This window comes from Rhinolophus ferrumequinum, chromosome 5, assembly GCF_004115265.2.
Source record: "Rhinolophus ferrumequinum isolate MPI-CBG mRhiFer1 chromosome 5, mRhiFer1_v1.p, whole genome shotgun sequence".
Classification (NCBI taxonomy): Eukaryota; Metazoa; Chordata; class Mammalia; order Chiroptera; family Rhinolophidae; genus Rhinolophus; species Rhinolophus ferrumequinum.
Window position 1 is genome coordinate 1,693,952 of NC_046288.1, and position 6,015 is coordinate 1,699,966.

The 6,015-nt window shown below is 45.0% G+C and overlaps 1 pseudogene; it reads left to right on the plus strand.

The window, feature by feature from the left end:
• Positions 1 to 2,591: 2,591 nt before the first annotated feature.
• Positions 2,592 to 3,462, plus strand: LOC117022583 (60S ribosomal protein L6-like; annotated as a pseudogene).
• The last annotated feature ends 2,553 nt before the right edge of the window (positions 3,463 to 6,015 follow it).

Here is a 6,015-nt window from a genome sequence, read left to right on the forward strand (position 1 = left end):
TGTTCATCCTAAACAGAAATAATAATGCCAAAACTACAATACAGTTTACATGAAAAGGAGCTTGATTCCCACAGAGTTAGCTCATTGGAATGTGACTACCTACCCACAATGGCACTCCACCATTCTTGAGCACATGGCTGGCACCTAGCAACATTCTTTGTCATTGTCAGCATTAATGAGCAGCTCATGACTTTGTTTCCTTGTATCAAGCACCATTAATTCTCCTTGATTTTGCCTCCATGTGTAGAATCTCTTCGCCCTCCATTCTTTACCCCAGAGCCTATTCTCACCTACAAAGATCACATCTCATGACATCAATGGGAGACAGGATCCAGCCTCTCAGTATCAATAGAAGAGAAACTTGATCAGCCTAGCCGGAGAGTTCCTATCAATTCCCCACACCCTGAAGCTAATAGGAATATAAGAAGCTGTCTTGCTCCTGCTCTGGAATTTCCTGGGCCCTGGATAGCTGAAAAGGAAACAGTAAGCAGCAAACAACAGTGTGGTCTGGGGGCAAGATCCTGATGTTAGAAGTCGAAGGATTTGGTCCCCATCCCTGCTCTGCACACAATTAAATGTGGACCGTAGGCAGATTCATAAACTTGCCGTCATTCCATTTCCTTTCCTGTAAAATGATTCTTAAATATTTCAGTGGCTGGAAACAAACTGAGAGGTTATCTGGTTCTACCCCTCAATTTCCAGGGGAGAAAAGAAAAATAGGAGGGGCCCCCTCCCCCACTCCCAATGGCAGGAATGGTTAGGGAACAAGTCTTTGTCTAAGACCAATGCAAAACTCAGTTTAAATAAGATTGCTGTTATTAGAACATGTCCTTCCATAATCACTGGGAAATAGTCTGTCAAAAAAAACAAGATGTAAAACTATGTATAAATTATGCTGCCACGTGTGCACTTTGTTGTTGTTTTACGAAGAAGGGTGTTATATAATCACATACGCTTTCCTATGCATAGGATATCTTTGCTAGCAGCAGTTACTTCCAGAGAGCAGAACTGGTGGAGGGTGGGGAGCAGTCAGGAATGAGAGTGAGAGGCTGAAGAGGAGAATGAGGAAGCACTTGCCAAATCTTTCTGTTTGCTCTTGCCTGATGGTCAGACCGAAAAAGGAACTTTGGGTTTCAGTGAGAAAAATCTGAATTAATTACCTTGTTCTTTCTCTTTCTGTCCTATGGAACTTAATTAAGATAGAAACAATTAGGGCTTTCTTACTCGGTGGCCCTGGCAAGGATTCACAAATAAGTCCACATAGGGAAGTTGTGAGAGGTTCAGGGAGTCTCCTAGGCCTGAGTCACCACTTAGCCCTCTGTCCTATCTGGGAGCAGATCTTTGGCAAGACCCAAATTTCCAAGCAGAAGAAATACTTAGGCAGAAAGAGGGGAGGTGTGTATATGTGACATTATGCCATTTTCTTTTCATACAAGCTCAAGTTGACAAAAGACCTTGTTGGCATCAGGCGTTGCCATCCTGTATCCATTATCATCAGTGCCTAGTGGCTCAGTCTCCATAGTCTGGACTAAACCGGAAGTCAACTCCACACCTAACTCCAAGCCTTCACTAGTGCCCCTTAACCCTTTTTTCCTGAAAATATTCTTCTTCTTTTTCATCTTCTTGATGCCTTGGAAGAATATAAATTAGGCTCAGGACAGTCAAGTCTATCAGAATTTATAAAGGGATTATTATAGTGGACCAAGGAAACACAAGACAATCTCCACTTTCTGAAATTCGACGTTCATGTGGGATAGAGCTTCATAGAGAGAAAATTTAGTATGAATTAATTAAAGAAAATAAGATTAGCCAACGTTTGTAGAGCAATTCCATATCTTTTCTCATCTTTAGTGGTATTTGTATGAGACACTATTACTAGCCCAACTCAGGGCACTTCTGTAGACTTAGAGTTGAAACATGAGACTGTCGTGCTCTCTAGCTGATTCCAGTGTTTGCATTTCCAGTTGGTTTCCCTTGTACAGTACCAGAATTAGCAGGACCTCATTAAATCAGCAGCCAGAAAGCCAGTTTTCCCCACCTCTATCTCTGTAATTTCTGATTAAATAGGTGTCTCTGATTTGGTGAAGAATCAGAACTTAACCCAGCAGGGAAATGAAGGAAGCACATGCTTTGTTTTCATGTGTGATAGCTCTAAGTGATATAGCTCATTCTGATTTTGAAGCGAGACAAAAGCGATTTCCCATGTCTAGATTAAATACAGATAACATGGGAAGAACTCGTCACTCTTACAGAGGCATGAGTCGAGCTCCAAATGTTGAGGAGATAGCTGCTGCTCCCAGGACTGAGGGACTTTGGGCCCCACAGTAAGGAACATGATTGCTTGATGCCCTCTTCACACGCACTCCCTCCCCTCAGAGAGCTGAGCAGAAATCCCGGGGAGGGTGCATACAGATTATTACTAAACTGCTTTCTATACAGCTGCTTTGCATCTCTCCTCTCTTTGGCCCAAAGTGAACTTTTGACACCTGATGTGGGGGCCCAAACCATGTTATTGTCATCATCATTTTCTCGTGCATTTGAGATTAAATCGACATTTAAAAGTCTAGCTCAGCTCTTTCCCATCTTGCAAGATGGTGGGTGGTAAAGCTGATAATCCGGACACTGAGGAGAAGAAACCTGAAGCCAAGCAGGCTGATGCTGGCGCTCAGGTTCAAGAAGGGTAACCTCAAGGCCAAAACGCCTAAAAAGGGGAAGCCCCACTGCAGCTAAAACTCTGTCCTGGTCCGAGGAATTGGCAGATGCTCCTGATCACCTGTGTTCCCTAAAGGAAGTATTCAGCAGCTAAATCCAGGACTGAAAGAAAAAGGAGAAGAATCTTGTTACTGCCACAAAACCAGCTGGCAGCAAGAATGGTGGCCCTTAAATGGTTAAACTTTGTAAAATGCCTAGACACGATCCTACAGAAGATGTGCCTCAAAAGCTGCTGAGCCACGGCAAGAAACCCTTCAGTCAGCAGGTGTGAAAACCTGGGGCCGACATCACTCCAGGGACTATTCTGATCATCCCCTTGGGTGCCACAGAGGCAAGAGGGTGCTTTTCTGGAAGCAGCTGAGCACTTCTAGAAGTGGCTTGGGACTTGTCACTGGACCTCTGTCACTTAATCGAGTTCCTCTGCATAGAACACACCAGAAATCTGTCATTGCCACCTCCACCAAAATTGGTATCAGTGGTGGAAAAATCCCCAAACGTCTCACTGATGCTTACTTCCAAAAGAAGCCGTGCAAGCTCAGACACCAGGAGGGTGAGATCTTTGACACAGAGAAAGAGAAATAAGAGATTACAGAGCAGCACAAAGTTGATCAGAAAGCCGTGGACTCTCAAATTTTGCCAAAAATCAAAGCTGTTCCTCAGGTCCAGGGCTACCTGTGCTCCGTGTTTGCTCTCACAAATGGGGTTTATCCTCAAAAACTGTGTGTTGTAAATTTATTACGAAAAACCTAATTAAATGCTTGATATGTTTTAAAAAAAAAAAAAGTCCAGCTCACAGGCAACAGGTAAAACGGCAAATAAATGCTTGGCCAATACGTCTTTTTGGAAACAGAGACATATATTAAAACAAAGAACCTTCTAATAATTCCGAAATGGAATGTGCTTCCTTTTAGCAGGGGATGGGTAAAGAAGAGGGGCTAGGACCCTCTCCTACTTGTTTCCCCTGCAGGGACCAGCACAGTTCTTTGCCCAGAGTAGGTCCCCAAAAGGCTTCAACCTTCCACTAAATACCCTGCTCTCCCACTGGGTGCTTTCCCTCCTCATTGCCCACAGGGCTTGGCCCTGGACCCATAGCATCAAGCAAACTTTACTCCCAATCACGTTGCAAATCATGAAAAAGAATTCCCCGGGCCCTCTAGAAAACACTGGCTTTCCTATTGAGTTACACCACAGAAAAATTTGCTACCAACAAAGGATCAATTGGCTTTAGTTAGTGACAATGGGCATGCACCAGAGGGGAACACAAGGGGCCGACAGAAATCGGTCCCTCTGCAGTGCTCAGTGACATGGCAGACAGCTGGTGGAAACAATGCGAGGGGCAGAGATGCAATGGCTGATGCCCAGATGGGAACCATCTCTCCAACGCTGTGCAAATCCCCACTGGCTCCAGCAAATTGCTGGTAGATGGTCTTCATCATGTTTCAGACTATTTTGCAGATCTCCAGGCAAACACAAGGGGCGTTGGGATAATAAGAAGACACTCTAGATTGGTCTTGAGACCTTCAATAAGCAAGCAGGTTTCCACACGTATTTAACAAGGGCTGAGACCGAATGTTCTCTGAGGCTCAGTTTGGAAAGGTCCCACTTGTCTTCCATAATGCATCCCAACACCACCACATGATGAGAAACCTTGTTGCCTGAAGCAAAATAAGGTTCAGGAAGTGATTATTCTGTCCTAGATACACTAAAGCATGGCAGCCCTACTGCTCATCTTCTCTGAAGGAGGTGAGAAGCAGGTGTGTTTTATCCACAGTCAGAACCCACTCAGGGCCTCATTGCTTGTCTTAAGCTGGGTCTCTATCACGTGACCCCTTGCAAGCTGCATCTCTTGGCCTCTCAGGTCAGCAAGGGCTCAGGGCACAGGTCCAGCCCTAAACTTACCCTCACAACTCACGGCCACTTTCTCAGCCACTACCACTGTGAATAACCACTTGGAAAACAAACATCCCTATTTCTCTCCACAAGAGCTCCAATGTATTTCAAAGAAATTGTGGGGACAGAGCCCCCGAGAGCAGTTTCCAGGCTCTCGGCCTCAGGGGAAGGGTGCTGGCTCGGGTAGTAGATGGCCGTCAGCTGTGGCTAGTTGGCCATCAGCTGTAACCCTTGAGCCATTGGCCACTAATATAACTGCCAAGGCTGCGCTGGGGAGTCGAGTCGAGGAGAGTCGGTCGGTTGGCAGAAAAGTGGACAGCAGGTCGCACGTCGTGTGAATCCAGCCTCCAGTGAGACTATAGCGGTATGACTTCCTTACCTATGGCTCCGTGGGTGTTCCTTTTTGGCCTAGCCACATCCTGCGTTCTTATGTGGGGAGCGGGAGCAGAGACCCCGCAGGCCGCCCCACGTGACAGAAATGTTTTTCTCTAAGTGGAATTTGTTAACTAGAACTCAGTTCATATTGACTATTTACACTTTTTGTGAAAATCATCAAGTTTTATACCTTGACTCAGATCCGAGTTTTATTAGGCCTGACCAGAGAAAAATAATACAAAAGTGGGCACCGGGCCTCATGCAAGTGAGGAGCCCTGAGGAAGAAGCTTCATTAGCTTCATGATAAATCCACCTCTGCCCTTATCTAGTGCCCTGAATCCCAGCGGGAGCACTATGCAGTGAGATGATCTATCATTTATGATGGTCTCTTGCTTACGGCGGCATAGTACGAGAAAGAGCATGAGCAATGGAGTCAGAAAGGCCTGGTTTCAAATACCAGCTCTGCTTCTTTACTTGCTGTGTGATCTTGAACATAAAGTTACCATGCTTCAGTTCCTTCCTCTGAAACAAACCCGAGGTAGCAATGCATCTTTCAAGTGTGTGTTGTGAAGATTACAGGGCTGTAGTGTTTTACATAACACATGTGAAACTGTGGAATACTATTCACTCAGTGAATGACAGATCAGACTCCCATTCAACAGTTTTCATTAGAATTTGGTGGATGTGATTGAAATTCACCTTATACAAAGGTAACTTAGTTATTAATTTGCCAACACAATAGGCCCAGAGCATGCAAGCATAGATTCCAAGGTAGTGCAAATGTAGAAAAACAGGATACCAAACAGAACCACCCTTAGCCCAAACAAGTAGCTCACAATGATTTTTCTATCTCACTGTACAGAAGGGACACAACCCAACCCAGATGACAATGGTTTGATACAGCAGCAATAGAACAGGAATACACATATTGCAAAGCTCTCAGGTTTTTTTGCCTCCTCATGATACATGTTACCCTCTAACCTATATTCCAACCCGAGAGCCCGCCCCTAATCGGGGCTGAGAATCATACTCTTCACA